This window comes from Myotis yumanensis, unplaced genomic scaffold (genome assembly GCF_028538775.1).
Source record: "Myotis yumanensis isolate MYYU_CA2020_CCGP unplaced genomic scaffold, mMyoYum1.0.hap1 SCAF_5, whole genome shotgun sequence".
In the NCBI taxonomy this organism is placed as follows: Eukaryota; Metazoa; Chordata; class Mammalia; order Chiroptera; family Vespertilionidae; genus Myotis; species Myotis yumanensis.
The window spans coordinates 33,626,486-33,649,723 of NW_027223756.1; the positions used below are offsets into that span (position 1 = coordinate 33,626,486).

The 23,238-nt window shown below is 47.0% G+C and overlaps 1 long non-coding RNA gene across 2 annotated transcripts in view; it reads right to left on the reverse strand.

Annotated features, from left to right (window-relative positions):
• LOC139010482 (uncharacterized) overlaps positions 1 to 23,238 on the reverse strand; it is an 80,531-nt gene that overhangs the window by 1,950 nt on the left and 55,343 nt on the right. The window contains exons 3-4 of one of the 2 annotated variants that reach the window (XR_011471523.1): positions 6,174 to 6,336; positions 2,003 to 2,658 (exon numbers count right to left, since the gene is read on the reverse strand). This is a non-coding gene — a long non-coding RNA (uncharacterized lncRNA). Of the gene's footprint in view, positions 1 to 2,002; positions 2,659 to 6,173; positions 6,337 to 23,238 lie in introns of those variants that run through there. The other variant, XR_011471522.1, reaches the window with a different exon arrangement.

Sequence of the window (23,238 nt, forward strand, 5' to 3'; positions counted from 1 at the left end):
AGTTTTGCAAGATGAAAGAGTTCTGAAGATGAATGGTAGTCATGGTTGCACAATAATGTGAATATATTTAATATCACTTAACTGCACACTTAAAAATAGTTACAGTAATACAATTTATGCTATGTCTATTTAACCACAATAACAAAATGGGGGGGGGGGGTGTGGAAGGAGGAGGAGGAGGAAGAGGAGGAGGAGGGAGAAGAGGAGGAGAATCCAGAGAGGTTAGAAGCCAAATGAAGAGAGTTTCAGGAGGAAAGAAAGGTTCAATGTCCAAAGCTGCCAAGGAGTCAGGTGAGATAAGGGCCAACAATTATTGATCATTAGGTTCATCCAGGTTGAAGTTACTGGTGATCTTGACAATAGCTATATCAATGAATGACATGAGCAAAAGTTTGATGGAGTGGGTTCAAGAGAAGGTAGGAAAGTTTATAGTTGTTATAGCTTGTTCCAAGAGTCTACCTGAAAATGAGATGTCCTCTGAGCATCTATGTTTATAGAGATGGATAATTATGTATCTGTAGAAATTCAAACAACTTTTGTTGAGGATCTCCCAGGTTCTAGGCATGGTAATGGATGCTGCAGACACTGAGAAAAATAAAACACATTCACTGCCTTCCAAGACTCCACAAGAATGATATAGCAAACGTTGGGGAAACGTGAGATACACACAAAATGATATACATGGTTAAATATACACAGTCAGCCTGGGCATCAATTTTTCCAGCATAATAATAGACAATGTGGTTAAAACTGTGGATTCTGGATTTGGGCAGTCTTAGGTTTGAGTCCTATCTCCACCATTCACCTGCTCTGTGATTTTGCACAAGTCAGTTAATCTCTCTGTTCCTTAGTTTCCTCTGTAAACTAGGGATGCAATAATTTCCAAACTTTAGTGTGCCTGGGATGTTTGTTAAAAATGCAGACTTCTGCCCTAACAGGTTTGGCTCAGTGGATAGAGCGCCGGCCTGCGGACGGAAAGGTCCCAGGTTCGATTCCGGTCAAGGGCATGTACCTTGGTTGCAGGCACATCCCCAGTAGGAAGTGTGCAGGAGGCAGCTGATCGATGTTTCTAACTCTCTATCTCTCTCCCGTCCTCTCTGTAAAAAATCAATAAAATATATATTTTTTAAAAATGCAGACTTCTGGGTCTCACCTCCAAAGGTTCTCAATGGGCAGGTCTGGAGCAGGGCCCAGGGATCTACATTTTTAAACAAGCACCTGGTCATGTTTGATGCCCTTGGCCTTGAACCACACTTTGTAAAAGATTGAGAACTTATCCACATGATATGGCATCGGCCTGGCACTCAGTAATTGCTCATTTAACAATATCTATTCTTCCACTGGAAACAAAAATTCTTCTAATAACTTGCAATTGATGTTCAGAAACAGAAGTCCAGCATACCCTGAACACGTTAAATAGAGAAAAAAGCACGAGAATTGTTCAATATTTATTCATGGAATATTTACTGAGTGCCTACTATGTTCTAGACCAGGCATGTCAAACTTGCAGCCTGCAGGCCGCATGTGGTCCACAACAAATATTTTTGCAGCCTGGCCAATATAACGGTATGTGAGAAACGTTTTAATAAAAATTTCCAAAAAGTTTTCATAACTTAATTTTTACAATATCCTGTTATACATAAGTATTAATAGCGAACTACAATATTCGCTAATGACTGATTACTATAATCCTGTTGCATTCATTTCCCTTACGTGTCTTACACGCAGGCGCACCATTTCTCTCCAATAATACTATATTTTAGCAGCCGATATTTTAGCAGCTGATTGCCTGCCATGTCATTAGTCTTGTACTGACTTGTTTGGTGTGCGCAACAGGAAATATTTCGCTTTCGGAGAACAAGAAAAATAGGTTTATTTACGTTATGCTTATTAATTTGTGCAGTTATTCAATGTCTGGTAAGTTAATGTTCAAGAAAGAATACTAATTTTTATTAAAATGTTCTATTATTTTATGTTAACGATTATACATTTATTTCAGCCCTTTGTATTCAGCATGTCTCTATCAAAATAAACCTACGTTTCTATAAAAATTGAAGCTTTTGTTTTTTGACGGCCCACATAAACTTAAACCTTGTTTATTTGGCCTGTGTTAGCCTTTGAGTTTGACATGCTTGTTCTAGATCTAGACAGTATTCAAGGGCTGGGGATACAGAAAATATCTGACTCAATAATTTGTCTGAGTCATCAAGGTAGGTAGAAGCCCCAAATGTAGTTTGCCACATCTTAGCAGCCAAGTGAGAAGTCCTATGTTTAATCACTAGCTGCTTCAGGTCGTACTTGTCCAATGTTAACATGCACACAGTTACCTGGGATCTTATTCAAGTACAGATTCTGATTCATTAGGTCTGAAGTCTGGCATGAGAATCTGCATTTCTAATAAGCTCTCAGGTGCTGCTGATGCTGCTGGTCACAAATCACACTTGAAATATCACCGTTTTAGAGTGTTAGGAAAGCTGGATCACTTGCCCTTAGCATCGGAGTGCCTGTAGACATCTGGGGAATCCTGAAGGGAAAACATGAAATCTGGGAAGACTGCACTGATGCAGGTGTGATTTGCTCACACTTTCTTATGTCTCCTCTGTTTCTGGAATCCAGTCCTTATCCTCTCACATATGGTCAATGGCATTAGGTGGCCTCCTATAAGGGAGAGAGACATTCATTCTGTTGGTCATTTGGTAAATTTTTGCTGGCTGCCTATCTATGGCAAGCTCTGTGCAAAGCACATACTATGGCATTCAAGAGAGTACTAATCCAGCAGCTTCCACCTCCTAGGCTCCAGGCAGGGGCTGCAGCAGGGGTTTGGGATAGAGAGAAAAGCTGCCCAGGCAGTATCTGTGGCTGAAGACACTGCCCTGGCAAGACCCAGCCTTGGCTCTTTCTGTGGTGCACTATAAATGCATGCCTGGGAGAGGCACCCCTCTGCAGTCTTTGCCAACTGGTTTAGGACGGTACGGACCAGCACCAGGAGATGTCTGGATGATGTGCCAGCCAGGCCACCTGTCTCTCCTCAGACTCTCAGACCCAGCCCAGTGGCCACAGATGGCAGAAGGCAATGTAGATCCCTGGGGCCTCCAAATGCCTCCCCGGAAACTGGCGGCAGACAGTAACTCCAGCCAAGTCAGAGCCTTGACCAGAATCTAAGTGTGAGACATCCCACTCGGAGCTGAGGGGCCTGGCCTAATCCAATAACCACCAAGAACCAAAGGCACTGGCTCCAAGTCAAGTTGAACAGTTCAAGCAAAAGCCTTTCACCCTTTCCCAGGGTTTCTGATAAACCAAAGCAAATCCTCCCCCCCACCCCACCCCCCAATCTAGCAACCTTACAGAGACCGCTCCCATGCATTTATTGAGGGTAACTTGGTTTTATTAAAAACTAGAGGCCCAGTGCATGAATATGTGCCTCACAGCCCCGCAACCCCGCCTGGCACCCCGCCTTGGCCTGGCACCGCCCCCTCACCTGCTCCACCATACCGGGTGGTGGTCCCACCCCCTGCCACTGCCATTGGTCACTGTCTGCGGGCGGGCGATCAGCCCCCCCCCCCCTCACACCTGCCTTGGCCTGGCGCCACCCACCCGCTCACCTGCTCCACCATCCCACCGTAGTCCCCTTCTCATCAGGGCCTGTCGGGGCCCACAGCACCTCCACTGTCGCTGACACCCGCCATGTTCCGTGCTGCCCCTGGTGGTCAGCACACGTCATAGCAAGTGGTCAAACTCCCCATTCTCCCGATCAAACTCCTGGTCGAACGACAGCCCAAGGGGACAATTTGCATATTAGGCTTTTATGTATAGAATAGCACACATTTAACAAGCACCTACAGAAACAAGGCTCTATCTTAGGGCAGATTTGTCTTCAAGGGACTTAGGCTCATTTAGGAAGATAATTCCATAAGCATATGAAGGTAGTCAAGGTAAAACAAGCCATCTTGGGAGCTGTGGTGGTACAGTTAGGGAGCTTCCTGAGAAGGCCATTGATGGACCTGCATATAGACGCAGTTCAGGTGAGATGGAGGGTGAGGATGTTCCAGGGAGACGGTGATGTCTGCAAGGTCCATAGCCGTGCAGTGGGGTATAGAACACAGTGCTAAGAGCTGGTCCTTGGTGTTTCCTGAAGAGGGAACTGCCCTTTGTACAAGAATAGATATTAGTACGCTGCCCGTGGGTGAAAGTGAGCCCCGAAGTTCCCCAAGTTGAAGGGGGAGATGAGAGCGTGCAGTCTACTTCCAGGAATCTATGTAGAGAGACCCTCTGATATGGCACAAGAAGGTTTAAGAATGTTAGTACATCACTGTAACAGTGAAAAACTGGAGACAGCTTGAATGTCCATCACTAGAAAATGGGGTAAATAAGCCTGTGTAAAAAGAAGACAAAAAGAAGAATTGTTGTGTTGTTTTGTGTGTCTGATGTACAAAGAGCCCTAATAAAAGTGTGAAGTGAAAAAGCACATTTCAGAATACACAAATATTGGATCATGTTATTGTACACCTGATAATAAAGTGAGTTTCTGGCTAATATGCACAGTATAATCCCATTCACATTTTAAAAATACCTACAAAAGTCTACATTTTTATCGCAACACAAACACACAGAGATATGTAATTTCATAGAAAAAACGAAGTGTTTGGAATGATAGCCATCAGACTGATGACTGGTTGGTTGCCTGTGTTGGAGGTCGGGGAGTGAGGTTGGGAAGGGGTGAGGGGCTGGAGTGGGGGCTATAGAGATGGAGGGGAAGAGCTGACTGTGGTTGCTGGAGGAGCCCCAAGAAGCCCTTTGCATTTGGGCAGTGCTGGTTGCCCCATGGGAGCTTAGACTTCTCCTGGAATAGAAGCATTGTTGGGGTGGAGGGACATGCTCCCTGAGCCCAAAGATGGGCTAGAGTGCCATCCTGGAGGGCAGGGGCAAGAAGGCTGCCCTCTGGCTCAGCTCAGTGCTGACTGGGTGGCCTGGCGCCTGTTTGGCCTTCTTTGGGCCCCAGTGGTAATGTCCCTCTGGGCTTATCTAGCTGGCCCAGCCTGAGATTCTTAGTCCTTCCAGAGCCTTCTCATGGAGGCTGAGATCCAGCAAGGCATGGAAAAGCCCCACTTGGCCTGTGGTCTGCTGGGACTTAGGCTTGGGCCAGGCAGGGACTGGGAACCATGTGGGAAGAGAGAAGTTTCTGAGTAGCATGGCCTCCTGTGGGGGCTCCCTCCTCTGACAGGGGAGTACTATTTCTTTCCAACACTTCAGTTTGAGGATATCTGGCCCAGCCTGGCTCCTTTAGGGAGCAAATAAGGGGATAATTTATTACCTGATGGGCTCTAAACAGTTAATGAAACTTACTAAGTGAGGGTTCTGAGCTGGGGGAGAGAGATGGAGACTGCTATAGGCCTGGGCTTGGGCTCTGGGCCTAGGGATGTTGGTGTGAGCTGTGCATAGGTGCAGATCTGTTCTGCATACAATTCCTATGGTTGTTCTGAGCTAGCTTCAGGCTACAGAGATGTGCTATATGAGGCCTCTGCCCTGGGATACCACAGGACAGGAGAGGGGCATACATTGGATTTAGATAGTAAGTGGATAGGATCCAGGCTCAGTGTGGAACCAGAAGCAGCAAGGCCAGCTGGTCCCGCAATTCCTCACCCCAGTCAGGGATTCCTTAATGGTGTCCTGGCCTTGTCCAGCCTTCCACCGCTGGGAAGGGCTCCAGGGTGCAAGGTGGTTGCTTGGGAGCCTCTTGCAGACACTGGGGAGCAAGCTGTTCCTCCCTTAGGGCTGTGGACAAAGTGACTTGTGAGCCTGGGCTGGCCTTGGGTATGTAACTCTGGACATCCAGGACCTGCAGCTCTGGCTGGTGGCAAGCTGCTTCCAAATGTGCTGGGTTTCCAGCCAGCCCCAAGGAGAGGTTGGACAGGAATTGGCACTGGATGCTTGTGCAATGGAGATGCTTGGAAACAAGGACATTCTTGTTGAGCTGATCCCCACTAGGCCAGCTCCAAGCAGATTACCCACTTAGTGCAGCTCCTCTAAGAGAGTTCTACCAAAGGAGAAAACCCTCATTACCCTGGCAACCAGCTGGGTCAAGAGAGGCAGATTCCTTGGGGGACAGAGAGAACTGTATTGGGCAGTGGGGACTTCTCTGGAGAGCCTCTGTTATTGGGCATCTAACCTCTTACCTCTCTGTTCCACAGAAGCCCTCAGAGTTCAAGGAAAGGCCAGCAGCTCTTAGGTGTCCAGGCTTCTGGCTGGCCAGGGTGGGAGGACATGCCCAAGAAAGAACAGGCATCATTCTTGCCTCAGAAGACCTCACAGCCAAGGTGAGGAGGTGAGATTCCTAGACTGGAAACAAGATGAGGGAGATCATGAGTCAGTGCTGAAGTGTCTGCTTTGGCCCTGGGGGTGGGAGTGGGGAGGAAATGAGGGAGCCAGGAAGGAGCCACTATGTGGGGTAAGAGGGAAAAGAGAGGGCACAAATATGCTTGTGTGTGCACATGTGCATTTGTGTGTACCTACGTGTGTGTGTGTGTGTGTATGTGTGTGTGTGTGTGTGTGTGAGTTTTGTGTGTCTACATGTATCCACTCATGCCAGATGTCACATCTCTGGAGGCCCCATCTTCTGTGCTACCTGCCCAGTCAACCTAAAATAATTTCCATTTAACTTTAGGATTTGTTACTTGATGTAGAAGATGCTTGCCTAGCAGATATACTTTTGTACCCACACTTTATCTAAGATTGAGTTAAAATGAGCCTGCATTATTTATGCATACACAGGATGGCTAGTAAGCAAAAGGCAGACTAGAACAGCCCAGATGTGGCTGGAAAGTCCATATAAAAATGGTCCATATATGGATAACAAATTGGAAGTATCATGGATTGGCAGAGATGGCATTGATAGTGATGATGATGATGATGATGATGATGATGAAAAAGGACCCAATATGGCTACTGGGGGTGTCATCAGCCTTTTATCTCACCCACATGACATAGAATTGGACACATGGCAAGCACTCAATATTTACTTTATTTGGAGACATTAAGAAAGAATGTTCACATATATGACACATGTGAAAATATGAAGCTTGATAATTCATAATGATAGACTGAAGTATCTTTTCTTAAATCCTCACCTGAGGATATGTTTTTCATTTGTTCTAGAGAAAGAGGAAAAGAGAGGGAAAGAGAGAGAAACATCGACCAGTTGGCCTCATGCATGTGCCCCAATTTGGGATTAAATCCACAACCTGGGTAGGTGCCCTGACTGGGATTGGAACCCAAAACATTTCAGTGCACAGGACAATGCTCTAACAACTGAGCAACACCAGCCAGGATTGAGATTGAATTTAAAAGTCTGTTTATTAGCTAGAGGGCTGAGGGGGGATTCAATTTTCAAATTGAAAGATTAAAGCCATGGAGGAGTAATAGATTGATAAATAACTTGTTGAGACTTGATGAAGAGGTAGGAAGAGAGATAAATTGTGGCCAGATGACAGGTCAATAGATCATATAGGTAGACAGATAGGAAAACAGAATTGTAGCAATAGCGTGAGAGAGAAGGGTAAGGATGAGAGAGACACTGTGGTAGACAGAATAATGTCCCCCTAGGATATCTATGTTGTGCTCCCCAGAACCTGGACTATGTTATACTTACATATAGCAGCAGAGGCTTTGCAGAGAGGGTTAATTTAAGGATGTTGAGATGGATAGATTATCCCAGTTATCCAGGTGGACTCAATCTAATCTCAGGTCCTACCACTGACCTCTTTTTTTGTTTTTTGTTAATTCCCACCTGAGGTTATGTTTCCCTTGATTTTTAGAGTGAAAGGAAGGGGGAGAGACACACAGAGAGAAATATCGATGTAAGAGAGACACATCCATTGGTTGCCTCCTGCACACACCCCGACCAGGGCCAGCCTGCAACCGAGGTACGTGCCCTTGACCTTAATCGAACCCAGGACACTCTGTCCACTGAGCAAAACTGGCTAGGGCCCCACTGACCCCTTTTTCACCATGTTCCAGCCTCCCCTGCCTTCTTTCCAGTTCTTGATCATACCAAGCTCATTCCTACCTCAGGGCCTTTGAGCTCACTGTTTCCTCAGTCTCTTCCTTTTTATCACTCAGATCTCACTTCAAGTGAGAGGTGCCTCCCTGCTTCCAGATTTTTGTCCTAAAGCCTTGGGTACGCTCTGTTCCTGGGGACTGGCTTGGGGCAACGGGATGTCCAAGCTCCTAGTCTGCTCTGGTTGGCACTAACCCCAGCCCTGGGTCCCACCCAAGGCTGTGGGATGGAGCAGTGTGCATGAGTCATCGAGCCACAGACACAGTCCCCTTGTTGGAGGGACCTGAGCAATTATGTTGTGGCAAACTCACAGGGCCAATGGCCCAATTGAAAGGGGAGGTTAGGAATTTCCCCAAGTCATTCAGACTCACATAAGGGCAGGAGGGGACTAGAAAGTGGAGGAGCTGGGAAGTGGCCTGTGTGGATGGTGCTGTTACCTCTCTTTGGTTGGCTCTGTGCCCACCCCAGATAGGCCAGGCTGTGGAGGAGTAGATGGCTCATCCCAGTCTGAGCGCCTTGGCACTCTCGACTACTCCTCCATTTACCACCTCACATTGACTGAGCACCCACTGTGGACCAGGTCTATGCTGCCCTACTGCAGGCCAGGCCCTGCCCCAAGGAGCTTACAGTCTAGGCAGGGATGTAGGCTGGCCAGCAAACCTTACAGATCTACTGGACAAGGGCTCAGCGTGAGGTTACACAGAGAAATCGCACTCAACTCCGGCTCATGGAGCAGGTGATGGGACTGGAGGTGGTGAGAGGGCTCGCTGGAAGGAACCAGGCGGAAGGGTGTTCCAGGCAGCAGAGCCAGCCTGGTGTGGCAGTCTCCTGCGGCTGCCTTAACAAAGTATGTACCGCAAACTGGGTGGCTTAAAAACAACAGAAATGTGTTCTCTCGAAGTTCTGGAGGCTGGAAGTTCAAAATCAAGGTGTTGGCCATGTTCCCTCCAAAGCCTCGAGGGGAGAAGCCTTTCTTGCCTCTTCCAGCTTCTGGGCATTCCTTGGCTGTGGAAGCATAACTCCAATCTCTGCCTCCATCTTCACGTGGCCACCTTCCTTCTGTGTCTGTTGTCTCTGTGTCTTCAGGCGGGGTTCTTCATGTGCGCCCGTGTCTGTGTCCAAGTGTCCCTCTTCTTACAAGAATTCAGTCAAACTGGATTAGGGCCACCCCAATGGCCTCATCTTAACTCAATTAAATCTGCAAATACCCTATGTCCAAATAAGGTCACATTCAAATGAGGGGTATTAGCACTTCCATATATCTTTTTGTAGGGACACAATTGAACCCCCAACGGTTAGCAAACGCTTGGGGAGGCATGGAGCTCAGGGCCAGAGCTCTCCGCCTAATTGTTCACAACCTTTGTGTACATTTTCCCTGGGTGGCTCACTAGTCCTTACCCCTGCCTGGCATGTTCCCACCTCCAGACCCTTGCTCCCACAATCCCCTTGTCCACACCATCCCTGCCCAGTCTTCTCACTGTGCCTGGATGTCCCCATGATAGGCACTCATCACCGCCAAGGCAGAACCATCCCACACCAACAGCTCTGAGTGCTGGATGGTCCCCCTAGCTTTGGCCACACTGTATGCCCCAGGAGCTCCCTGTCTCCCTGCTCCCACCACTTGGGGCCCCATTGAGCTCACGCGGCCCCTCCGGTGACCAGCGCTGCAGTGGCTTGCAAAGGGCCCCTGACCCAAATCATCTCCCTCACCCACCATTCTGGGTCAGAAATTCCACCACTGGCAAGTTTGACAGCACCCACCCCTGATAAAGGCAAATGCCCTGAGGGGAGACTCTGGCCAGGAGTAGCTTGATAGGGACTTGCCTCCGGAGCCTGGCAACCTGGTGCTATTTCACTCAAGTCCTATAGGAAACTTGCCTCTCAGGAGCAGGAGGGGCCAAAGAAGACAGGCTATTCTGCAGAGCCTTGTCCAGGGTGCAGGCTGCGCGGTAGGGGAAGCTGAGGGCAGCCCCAGTGGCCTAGTCCTGCCCAGACAGAGATGCACTCAGGCGCCAGGATATGCACTAAGCTCAGCCTCTTCCTTCTCTCCCACCCGCCCTCCTTTGTTCTGCACCTCCTGGCAGAAGAACCCCCCTCCACATACTCCCAGCAGCTGGGCTGTTAGTGGCCTTTGGACTAGGGAAAGACAGGGGCCTCCCGGGGCCCACACCCAGGCTGACACTCACAGGGAGTAGGGAGAGGCCCAGAATTGTCATTCCCTGGGCACAGTCCCACAGTGTCCTCACCCGGCCATTCCTGTTGTGCCTTTCTCCAAGGGGAAGGAGCTGGGGACAGGGAAGGGGCGGGGCCCATACCTGGAGGGAGGCATGGTGCTGCCCATGGCACTCAGTCCACAAGGGCCCATGGACCTCACACTCTGCACGGAGGCTCCCTGGGCTGCTCTTCCTTTTCTGCCAGGAGAACTGGAGAGTAGGATGGGGGGTTGTGCTCACCACAGAACCCCAAGGGTCTCCAAAAGGCTAATTTGGAGGGAGAGCCAGCCACATCGAGGAAGGAACTATTTCAGTTTGCCATAATCAAGTCTAGCTCAGGGCTGCCCCAAATAGTCAGGTAACAGAATCCAAGTGTCTGCAAAGATGGTTTGGCTCCTGAGGCCTGGGGTCCAGTGCAGGCCCAGGTTGGGGTCAGGAGGGTGGCTTCAGCCACTGCACACAGATTCCAGGCCCCCTACCTCCTCCTCAAGGCTTCAGTCCAGGCCAGGCCACTAGTAGGTCTTTAGATAACGAACCCTCTAAAACCCCCACTCTTACCAATCCAGTCAATGCCCACATAGCAGACATGAACAAAATCCTTTTTAGATGAAGGGCTTCATGCAAAATGTCATGGTGCTCCAGAGAAGGTAAGGAATGCTTAGGGGTTTGGCTGAGCCTGGCTTTGAACTTGCTGCTCACAGGAGAGAAGGCATCTCCAGGCCTAGCCCGAGCCTATGTTGGGGGTTCAGTCAGTGGCCTGGGTAGCTGGGTTGGCTTCTTTCCCCGGAATGGTCTCTCTGCTTGGTTTCTGAGGACAGCTAAGTTGGCGGCTGCCTCCACTCCAAGAAGTACACCCTGTTAGTGACTCTACGGGCCCCTCCTGGGCTTAGTCCTCTGTCCTCATTGTCCCCTCCTTTATAGGGGAAGAGGGAGGCCACGCAGGGCATGGCATGGGTCCTGTGGCCCACAGTCTGACTCCTGAGTGTGGCACCAATGCTGGGGCAGGAAGGAGCAGACAGAGACACCCAAGGGTACCTCTGGAGCAGGGGTGGCTGCCTTCGCTCAAAAAAAGTGAGTGCCCAGGGCCTGCTCTGCAGCAAAATCCTGCTGTGTGTCCACTTTCCTCATTAGGCCCTCAGAGGCAACCTGAACAGTGCGTGAGGGTGATCTGCTTGATCAGGGCACGACCCACCCAGCAAGCCCCATACTTCTAAGTATGTTCTGGAGGTCCTTATGCAGCACCAGAAAGGAAGAACACTTTCTCCCCCACCCTGTCCTTGACCTCTCGGGGGAGCTCATTCCTCCCCTGTGCCACCTGAGTGCCCGAGCCCCAAAGCTACAGTCTAACAAATGGTTAATGCCTGCTCCACCACTTGGTAGCTGTTTGACCATGGGCAAGGTACTTAACCTCTCTGGGCTTCATTTGCCTCACATATACAACAGAAATAATAATAATAATAGTTTTTATCTTAAAGGGTCCTTGTGAGGATCAACTGCAATCACCCAGGGGCTGGCACAGAGTGAGTGCTTAATGAACAACAGATGGCATGAATAACATTGTTATTATTGGTGAGGATTCCTCTTTAACCTACTTCTCTTCTGCCCCTCTCCTCCAGCTCTCTAAGTCCAGACTTGTTGCCCTTCTAAAGCCTCTGCAGTCTGAACCGGAGTGGCTGGTCAGGTTCTGCTCTCTGGTGAGTGGGAGACAGGGATGTGTGTCTGAGCATCCTGCATCCCTGGTCGTAAAGCATTCAGAGATCCAGGATGCTCTCACTTTGGTCCACACTCTTCATTCAAGGGGATTTCAAGAATCAGTATTTCTGTGGTAGAAGCCAAAGCCAAGAAACAGAGAGGGCGAGGGAGTCACTGAAGGTCACACAGCAAGCTCAGGACAGAGCCGGTGAGAGCCTGCCGTCCTCTCTCCTCCCCACCTGACTCCACGGCTCTCATTTCTTCAGAAGCCTCTCTGGAAGCCTCTCTCTGGAGCTTTTCTGGTCGGAAAGAGCAGCAAACAAAGTGTAGAGCCAGCTCCCTGGGCCTGGAGCCCTGAGCTCCCAGGGCAGACCCACAGGCTGACTGAGACGTTACCGGAGTTGATGATTCAACTTCCTGCCTTTTAAGAGCGCCCAGACCACAGAGGTTTCTTGCTTGGAGGAGGGGGCATCTCCTTGCTAAGGGCCAGGCAGAGCGGGAGAGGCCCTACCACAAACCACAAGCACTAGGCAGTGCATGGGGCAGGCCCGTGGGGCCACACCAGGACCGTGTCTCTGGGTTAATGATTACCAGCTAGGGTGACCAACTGTCCTGGTTTGCCTGGGACTGTCCTGGTAGTAGCATCAAATATCCCATATCCCAGGAAACCCCTCAGTCCTGGGAAAACCAGAACGGTTCGCCACTCTATTACCGCCCATATTTCAGTATGACATGACTTACCGCCTCGGTGACTCTGGAAATCTGGGCCCCAGGACAGCACATTCTAGAACAGGGAATTGGCAAACTATGGCCTGAAGGCCTGATCTGGCCCTCTGCCTATTTTTGTACAGCCCTTGAGCTAAGAATAGTTTTTTATATTTTCTAATGGTTGAAACAAATTTAAAGAAGAATAATATTTCATGCCATGTGGAAATTATATGAAATTCAAATTTTAGTGTTCATAAACAAAGGAGCACAGCCAGGCCCATTCATTTACATATTATCTCTGGCTGCTTTCACATTCCAAGGCAGAGTTGAGTAGCTACAACAGAGCTATATGGACCTATGGACCTCCAAGTCTAAATATTTACTGTGTGACCCTTCACATGGTTTGCTGGCCCCTGTTCTAGAGCAGGGCAGAGGGTGGGGTGCCTGACCCGGGCCAGGTATGGCTATGATGCTTTTCAGTACTTCTCCTTCAGAACTGGAGAAGGAGAGAGAGGAAAGGAGTGGGCAGGACAGCAGATGAGCTGTGAGGTAGGGACAAGGCACCCATTTTTTTAAAGACTCAGTTTGCCCATCTGTACAGTGGGGCGAAGGTAGGCAGGCTCTGCTTTTCTTTGACTTAAGTGCCTAGTCTTCCAAGCTGACACTATCCTCTCCAGTAACTCAAGTCCCCCACTCTAGGGGACTTCGGTGTGACCTAGGGCAGGTCCTGTTCCCTCTGGGCCCAACCCTGAGTCTCCTCCAGTCCACAGAGCGGGTACCTGGATGGCTTTAGGGCAGACCCAGATCCTGCTCCAAGGACTGGAAACTCTATTCTATCCAGGGGCAAGAAGCACCTACTGTGTGCAAAGCAATCTTAGGGCCTCCTAACACTGGAATGGTCCAATGATCTCTTTTCCTTTTATCCAGACATCTTCGGTGGGAAGCTCTCCTCCCTGAGAGAAGGTGCAGTGGGGCCATTAGCTCCACGACCACTGCTCCTTAGGTAAACATGACTAGAAACCTCGCAGGGGCCAGGCCATGTTCTATGTGCTGTTGAGCTGAGCCTACAGGCAGCCAACAATCTAGGAGAGCTTGAACAATGTAGAAAGACTCTAGTAAAGTTGGGACCCAATGCCAAGTCTAAAATGGGCTTTAATTTGGCCCCTCTGCCCTTCCCCTGCCCTATCTAGCCCTACAATAAGACACGCTCTCCTTTATCTCCCAGAGAGCTAGAGGGGCGGAGGCTTGTGGGGAAATGACCTCAGTGTGGACCTTCCTGAGCCTTAGCTCTGCACTTGCAGTGGTCTGCTTGGTTTGCTCACACCACACAGGCTGCGGTGAGCCCTTTAGAGCCCTTCTCTCTGGGCCCTCTAAGCTGCCTCATGGACACAGTTCTCTCAATGGAAAGAGGCACGTAAGGACAGGATTCCTCAGCTCTGAGTCTGTATCAGACTTCAGTGGACTGACACACAGCCCCAGATACAGTGAGAATATGAGACACCACCTACCTCCAAGCAAGCTTTGGGTTGCCTGAGAAGCCTCAGATATTGCCCACCCCTCTGGGACTTAGTACATACTTCATAGTTAATCAGCATACAATCTGGGCACCCTGAAATCCACAAAGGTCACCAGCCCCTGCGAGGAACAGGAGTCATCCAGCCCAGGCCTCCTACTCCCTGAGGGTACTGTGCTGTCTCTGAGGACAGGAACCACAACATTCTCCCCTCTGTATCTGCAGAAATAGTTATAAAATGAATAATCTTTGGCAGGTGGGTAGAACTTGATACCTTTTCAAACCTCTTTAACATCTATTATCTTAATTGACTCTCTGTTCTTCTTTTTGGCTACCCAGGATCTGAACCCTCTTCCTGTGATGGGGAATTCCCCTTATTTTGAGGTAGAGCCACTTCCACCATAGAGACTGAAAGTACCACGTGCACACTTTTCCCAGCCTCCTTGTGGCAGGGCAGGGGCCCATGACCTAGGCCAGTGGTCGGCAAACTCATTAGTCAACAGAGCCAAATATCAACAGTACAACGATTGAAATTTCTTTTGAGAGCCAAATTTTTTAAACTGAAACTATATAGGTAGGTACATTGTTATTAACTTAATTAGGGTACTCCTAAGGCTTAGGAAGAGCCACACTCAAGGGGCCAAAGAGCCGCATGTGGCTCGCGAGCTGCAGTTTGCCGACCACGGCCCTAGGCTTTGATAATCAGACATATGGCTCCAAACTGTGACCTGGGAGCTAGTGGACCAAAGAAGCAGGGACCACAGAGAGTTCTCCTTGGTGGTCATGTGGGTGCAATAGACCAGCCTCCATGGGACAGTGGAGCTGGTGGCACTTGAGGGCATGGACAGGATGCTGCAGCCCAGACAGCAGAGCCTAGTGCAGGGTGGTGGTAGTGACAGTGATAACAGCAAGGTCTTGACGGAGCCAGTTCTGCAGTATGATCTGGGGCCCTTCTTGTGGCTGTGTGGCCTCTGGGGCTGCTTCTCTGCTCTGCCCAGAGATTCTCTGAGCTGCTCAATATCCTTATTATTTTTCTGCTTAAGTCAATTGAGTCAATCTGCTTAAGTTAAGAGTCAATTTCTGTTGCTTATAGCTAGAAACTCTGTTATAATCCTTGAGATAGGACAACTGGATTCCCTGTTTTCACGTGGACAAATTGAGGCTTAGAGACTGGCCCAAACTCATGCAATGTGACAATTTCTGAGTTGAGACCAGAACCCTGCACTAGGTGGAACAGACCTACAACTGGCAGATAGGAGTCCAGGCAAAAAAGTTTCTCAGAAATAGAGCTGCTTCAGCAGGTCAGAAGCCCCTGTTACTGGAGGTCTGCAAGTAGATCTGAAGAGATTGTAGGGGTTCTCAACGTGTGGGTCTCGACCCCTTTGGCGGTCGAACGACCCTTTCACTGGGATCGCCTAAGACAATCCTGCATATCAGATATTTACATTATGATTCATAACAATAGCAACATTATAGTTATGAAGTAGCAACGAAAATAATTTTATGGTTGGGTCACAACATGAGGAACTGTATTTAAAGGGCCAGAAGGTTGAGAACCACTGGATTAAAGGGTGAAGCCAGGCAAGGTAACGCCAGCTCCCGTCTACCTTATGGATTACATGTGTTATCATCTATGCAACTCAAATTACTCTTGTGAACATAAATGTATTAAGGTGAAAACACAATTCCACGTGCTGCAGCTTCAAATCCCCACAATCTATTTTCTTCACCATCCAGCCCATCGCTGACCCAAGAAACAACTTCTGGCTAGTCAATGTCCCAGAACAAGGTCATGACATTTATTGGCCTCCCTCACTTGAATGAAAAAGACCCTACGCCAAACAAATACAAGCACAGACATTTGCAACTGATTATGGTATTGCTGATCAGTCAAATTTCATTGCAAATTGCATGTTGAAATTGACCGTGGGTGAGTTGTCTGGAAAAGTGACACGGGTACACAGGACTAAATTAATAATTCAATTTAGACCTGACCAGACACTCTGAAGAAGAGGAAAAAGCAGATTAGCATTGCCTCAAGATCACTTGTTTACCCGGGCACGTCCTGCCAATGTGCCTGGCTTCTAAGGGAAGTTGATCTTCCTTTAGGATCCTCCCACTTTTCGAGACCGCAGGGCATGAGTATTCCAGACTTTAATTCTTGGTTTGCAAAATTGCAGCCTTGAGTGGTATGGGGAGAAGACTGCCCTCTGTTCCATCTGTTGCTGAGAAGCCCACTCAGGAGGCTTCAATGCCCCCTGCTGCAGTGAATAAGGCTTTTGGCTTCCCATTTGTGTGTACTGGGCCCAGGTGACATAACCCACTTGAAAGCCTACCTGGGTTCCTCAGGTATGGTGTGGTTGCAGAGCAGTGAGCCCAGAAGGTGGGAGAGGAACTTAGAGGGGTTTTACAGAATTTCTCACTTGGCCTGGTCCCTGTGGGGTCCCAGAGAGCAATGAAGTCCAGGGGAGAGACAATCTCAGCTTGGTATGGAGGCCACAAGATGAACGGGCAATATCCTCAGGGTTAGACCTTTAGCAGTATCCTCCTGAAAGGTCACTGTGCCCTGAAGGCAGGCAGGAAGGAGACCCAGCAGGCCGAGTGTACCGAGGCAGGCACCTGTATGCCTATGAGATGCAGCCACCCTTGACCCAGCTATGAGTGCTTCACACCAAGCTGCTTAGCCAGCCCAGAGTGCAGACTGAGTCTACCAGCTGGCAGCATTCACTGAGTCACTGGCCCCCATTCCAGCTGCCCTCACTCCATAGAACTGGCGACTTGGGCCTAATTGAAGTGGTGTGGCCACAATTCAGATTCAGGAGACTGCCTAGAGACAATATGAGGTGGAATTCAGAAAAAGGCTTAGGCCAGATATATAAATTTAGAAGTCATCAGCAACTGAATGGTATTTAAAACCATAACACTGTAGAACAGTGGTTCTCAACCTTCCTAATGCTGCGACCCTTTAATACAGTTCCTCATGTTGTGGTGACCCCCAATTTCATTGTTACAAATTGAATATAATTAAAGCATAGTGATTAATCACAAAAACAATATGTAATTATATATGTGTTTTCCGATGGTCTTAGGCGACCCCTGTGAAAGGGTCGTTCGACACCCAAAGGGGTCGTGACCCACAGGTTGAGAACCGCTGCTGTAGAAGATTATCAAGGGAGTTAGTGTAGACAAGAGATGAAAAGAGGTCCAAGGGCTGCCCAGCAGGCATGGCTCAGTGGTTGAGCATCAACCTATGAACCAGGAGGTCACGGTTCGATTCTGTTCAGGGCACATACCCAGGTTGTGGGCTCTAGACCCACTGTGGGGCATGCAGGAGGCAGCCACTCAATGATTCTCTCTCATCATTGATGTTTCTGTCTCTCTATCCCTCTTCCTTCCTCTCTGAGATCAATAAAAATATATTTTAAAAAAAGAAGAAAAGAAAAGAGGTCCAAGGGTGGAGCCTTGGAGATGAAGTGCCAGCAAAGGAGACAGAGGAGGAGCACCCAGAGAGGTAGAAGGGGAACCAGGAGAGGGTGGTGCTGATCTGGGCACCAGGTAAGGAGAGATGAACTCTTACATGCTACGGAGAGGCAAGGAAGGTGAGGTCTGAGATTTAACAATGTGGAAAGTCCCTGACAAAGGCGGCTTTGCTGTGGTATGTGGGCTAAAGCCTGATGGGAGTGGAAGGGAGAAAGGAAGGAAGGAGAGGACTTGAAGGCGGCAAGAAGAGTCCATTCCTTCTAAGAGCTGTGCCATAAAGAGGATCAGAGAAATTGGGTGGGAGCCTGAGGGGAATATAAGGCCAAGAGGAGGTTTCTCTTTTTAAAAAAAATACATATTTTAAATTGATTTTTTATTTTATTTTATTTTGTTAATCCTCATCTGAGGATATTTTCCCATTGATTTTCTTTTCTTTTTTTAAAAAAATATATTTTATTGGTTTTTTACAGAGAGGAAGGGAGAGAGATAGAGAGTTAGAAACATTGATGAGAGAGAAACATCAATCAGCTACCTCCTGCACATCTCCTACTGGGGATGTGCCCGCAACCCAGGTACATGCCCTTGACGGGAATCGAACCTGGGACCTTTCAGTCCGCAGGCCTACCCTCTATCCACTGAGCCAAACTGGTTTCGGCATGATTTTCTTTTTTAAAGAGAGAGTAGAAGGGAGGAGAAGAGACAGAGAGAAACATTCATGTGAGAGAGACACATCCACTGGTTGCCTCCCACATGAGCCCTGACCAGGGCTGGGGATTGAGCCTGCAACTGAGGTAGGTGCCCTTGACAGGAATTGAACCTGGGACCCTGCAACTGAGGTACGTGACCTTGACGGGAAATGAACCTGGGGCCCTTCAGTCCGAGGGCCGATACTCTATCCACTGAGCCAAACTGGCCAGGGCAAGGTTTCTCTTTAAGATGGAAAAATTACAGTATTTGTATGTGTTAGGAATACTCCCGCAGAGACGGGTGTTTTGATGATGCGGGTGAGAAAGGGGATAAGTGTTGGAGTGAAGTCCTTGAGTAGACAGATGGGGACGGCATCTGGTGCAGAAAAAAGGGGCTGTCCTTGAATAGGAACATGGACGCTTCGTCCATATTAGGGACACGGAAGGCAGAGTTGATTAACACAAATGCAGGTGGGTGGGGGAAGCCGTGGTGGAGGCCGTGGAACTGCTCTTCCAAGGGCTTCTATTTTCTTAGCAAACTAGGACAAGGCTGTCAGTGGAGTGAGACTGGTCAGCCCATTGTAGGTTTTTTGTCAGTTCCGGGCAGCTTGTGGGTGCAGGTGTAGAGTGGGTAGAGGGTTGAGTTTAACCTGGGTCGTGGTTTTGCCAGGTGACTATATACTGAGCTGACTAAAGAGAGAAGTGGTATTCGAGGGGTGGGGGATAATGAATCTTTCTTGGATCAGTAGGTTCCAGGATGAATTGTTGGAGTGGAGGTACTAGAGGGAGTGAACTGGAGAGAAAGGCAGTGCTTTTCACAGAGGGGGATACATGATATCGAGATGAAGAAGGAATTGCCTTGACAGATCAAAGTCTGGCTATGGGAGTGAGAGGCCGAAATATTGCAGAAGCCAAGATCTTGAAGAGGGGGCCAAGGGGCTGAGAGGCTTGTTCATCCACACGACTGATGCAACAAACAAACAAAAAGGTAGGAGGGGGCTTGGAGAAGGTTACTGTGGGTCAGGATCTAAAATTTCAAGGAATGAGGGCAAATGACAGGAGGTCTGTGAATGACTGCAAAAGCAGGGAGAAATGGGTGGTCATGACTGATCGCCTGGCATTCAAACATGGGTGTTAAGGAGGAGGGCAAACAGAAATGGCACTGGGGGGCAAAATGGGCACCTCTCATCCCTAGGCCCAGGAGTACGGGACCACAAGCACTTCAGGGGCTGCTGGGAAAGCAGAGTCCTTGCAGGGAGGTAGTTTTCCATTAGAGCAAGAAAGCAAAGGGGATATTCCGAAATGATGTCCAGGATATAGGGGAGTTTGTTGATGATGCTACACCACGAGTTTCAGAGAGTCCAGTGAAAGGATTTCTGGACATGGAGTAGGGTGGGCCATGAAGTCAGAAAAGGGAAATACAGAGCCATACCGGGCTTAGAGTCCTGGGATGAGGGATGTCCTGAGAGTTCTAGGCCTCTTGTGGGTTCTGACTAAAGGTCTGATGAGGTCCTGAGGGCCCAAGCCAGAGGGTGGCGGCCAGGTTGGGTTTGTTGAGAGGAAGGAGACAGTACTTGTCGGGAGCCCTTATCACTCCTGCTGATGGTGGTCTGGAGATCTGAGGAGGGGCAGTCTTCCCAGCGCAGACAGAGCTCTGGGCTCCCCTTCAGTTCCAGGTAGGAATATTAATCAACACATTCTCCACACAACTGATACTAAACCCACAGACATGTCAATGAAACAGAATTGCCCAGAAATAGACTTTATATATAGCATAATAAATCTACCTATAAGCTTGGGCTTCAAACAGTAGAGATAAAAAGTATGATTTCCCCCCCAAGGACAATTGGTTAACTATTTGAGAAAAAATAAATCCAGACTATACCTCAGATCTTATACTAAATGAATTCAGGTCAAATTGAAAAGCCAGTGTAAAAAATGTGATTTTAGTGTAAAAATAGAAATAGACCCACATGTACACGATCAATTGATTTTCAACAAACAGTACCAAGGCAATTCAAGGGGAACAAACAATCTTTCCAACAAATGGTGCTGGAACTATTGGATAGCCCTATGCAACATAGTGACCTGTTACTCTTACACCATTAACCATATACAAAAATTAACTTCTATGCAACTCAAATTACTCTTGTGAACATAAATGTGTTAAGGTATGGTGTTAATACCTGTCTCTCTATCCCTCTTCCTTCCTCTCTGAGATCAATAAAAATATATTTTAAAAAAAGAAGAGCCCTGACCGGTTTGGCTCAGTGGATAGAGCATCGGCCTGCGGACTCAAGGGTCCCAGGTTCGATTCCGGTCAGGGGCATGTGCCTTGGTTGCGGGCGCATCCCCGCTGGGGAGTGTGCAGGAGGCAGCTGATCGATGTTTCTAACTCTCTATCCCTCTCCCTTCCTCTCTGTAAAAAATCAATAAAATATATATATTAAAAAAAAAAGAAGAAGAAGAAAAGAAAAGAGGTCCAAGAGTAACAGGTCACTATATGTATGAGACATACACAAAATTACATATGCAAATTTCATATAAAAATTATATACAATCCAATTTTAAAATGGGCAAAAGACTTGAAGATTTCACCAAAGAAGACATTTAGATAACAAACACATGAGAAGAAATTCAACATCTTTTGTCATTAGGGAAATACAAATTAAAACTGCACATCTACTAGGACTAGAATTTAAAGATTGACCAAATCAAGTATTAGCAAGATCAGTGGTTGCCCTAAGATGGATAGATCACAAGAGTGCATGAGGAAACACTGGGGAATTATGGGTATGTCATATGAACACAGCCGAGTTTAACCTTTCTTCAGCTGATTGACATTTGGGTTATTGCCAGTTTGGGCTCGTGGCAGATGCAAAGATGTGCCACCCAGATGCCACCTCAAGGAAGAATTTGGTGTGAGGTAGGGTTCCAATTTTATTCTTTTCCCTAGTGGATACCTAATGATTCTAGTGAAGTTTATCGAGAATCTGTCTTTTTGCCACTGCTATGCACTGTCATCTCTGTCTGAAATCAAGTGTCCAGATGTGTGTAGGTCTGTTTCTGTAGTCTCAGCTCTTTTATTGAACTGTCTATTCCCAAGTAATGCCACACTCTCTTAACTACTATAGCTTTAGATTAATTTGGTATAGCAATTCCTCTAACCTCATTCTTTCTCTAGAGTGACTAACTTATTCTTGGCCTTTTGTATGCTCATATAAATTTAAGAATCACCTTATCAAGTTCCATAAAACATTGGGCTTTTATTAGGAATAAAACTGAATCTATAGATCACTTTGGGAAGAACTAACAATATCTGTAACATTGAGTCTACCCATCCATGAGTACCATACCTTAATTTATTAAGCTCTTTAATCTCTGTCAATAATGCTTTCAATATTTTTTGCATTGGAATCTTACTAAATTTCTACTATTACAAATGATACGCTTTTAAAATATATTTTTCTCTTTGTTGTTGTTAAATACATTGATTTTTCTTTGTTGATTTTCTTTAAGTCCAGGAAACTTGCTGAACTCTCTTAATTATTCTAATTATATGTAGATTATTTTTTATTTCTACTATTATATTATCTATAACTAATGGCAGTTTTGTTTCTTCCCTTTCCAATCCTTATTTCTTTTCTTTCTTCACTGTGCTAGCCAGGACCTTCAGTTCAGTACTGAATAAAAGTATTAGTAATGGATATCTTTGTTTTATTCCAATTTTCAAAGGGAAAACTTACAATGTTTCACCACTAAGTATGATACTTGCATTAGCTATTTTTTAAAATATAGTGTTTATAAAATTAAGGAAGCTCCAGTTTGGCAAAAGTTATTTTTTAAAAAATTATTTATCCATTTAGTTCAATGGGAGTTAAATTTTATCAAATGCTTTTTTTTATATCCATTGAGATAACCATAAGATTTTTCTTTCTTTAATCTGTTAGTGTGATAAATAACATTAACTGGATTTTGAATATTAAACAAATCTTACATTCCTAGGTTTATATATATCTTGATCATATGCACTATCCTTTTTTAAAAATTTCATCTTTATTGTTGAAAGTATTACAGATGTCCCCTTTTTTCCAACAGCCCTCCACCCCCACTTAACCCCTCCACCCCACTCCTGTCCCTCCTCAGTTCTCCCCTACACTACCGCGCCATCCTTTTTATATGATGTTAAATTTTGTTTAATATAACCAAACCTTGTTTGTTGAACATCTTCCATCTCCAAACAATTCGATTCTCAAACAAGTTGTTCGCAGAAATAAAAAGTCTCAGTTGTAGACCAAAACTCCAGTTATCAACCTGACAACCCTTTCATGCTGATACCTCAGCAAGATCAAAAGTGTCTCAAGCAACAAACAAAGGAGAGAATGCTTTTGTTGCTGGTAAAATCAAAGATTAGCACAATTTTAAAACATAAAGAGGACATCAAGAGTGCTAAGGTTATAATGAACAACATAAACTGATGAACAAAAATAGATCCAGAGACATAGAAGCATCGAACAGACCCTACAACCTCAGAGGGTAGGTAAGGGGGTCAGGAGTGGGGTAAGAAATCAACCAAAGGACTTGTATGCATGCATATAAGCAAAACCAATGGACATAGACAGTAGTGGGGTGAGGGCATGTGCTGGGAGACAGGAATGGCCTGGGGAGAGGTCAATGGGGGGAAAAGGAGACATATGTAATACTTTAAACAATAAAAAATTTATTTAAATTTTTTTTAAAAGTGCTAATGTTCCTAAGGGTGCTCACAAAACAACAATCACAGGCAATTGAGTAGGTAGAAAAACTGTTGTTGATTGAATAAACCAAAAGCAGTTAGCCAGTGACAGCATTTCCGAGGCAGTGATACACGAAAAATTCACTTAAGGCTAGTAG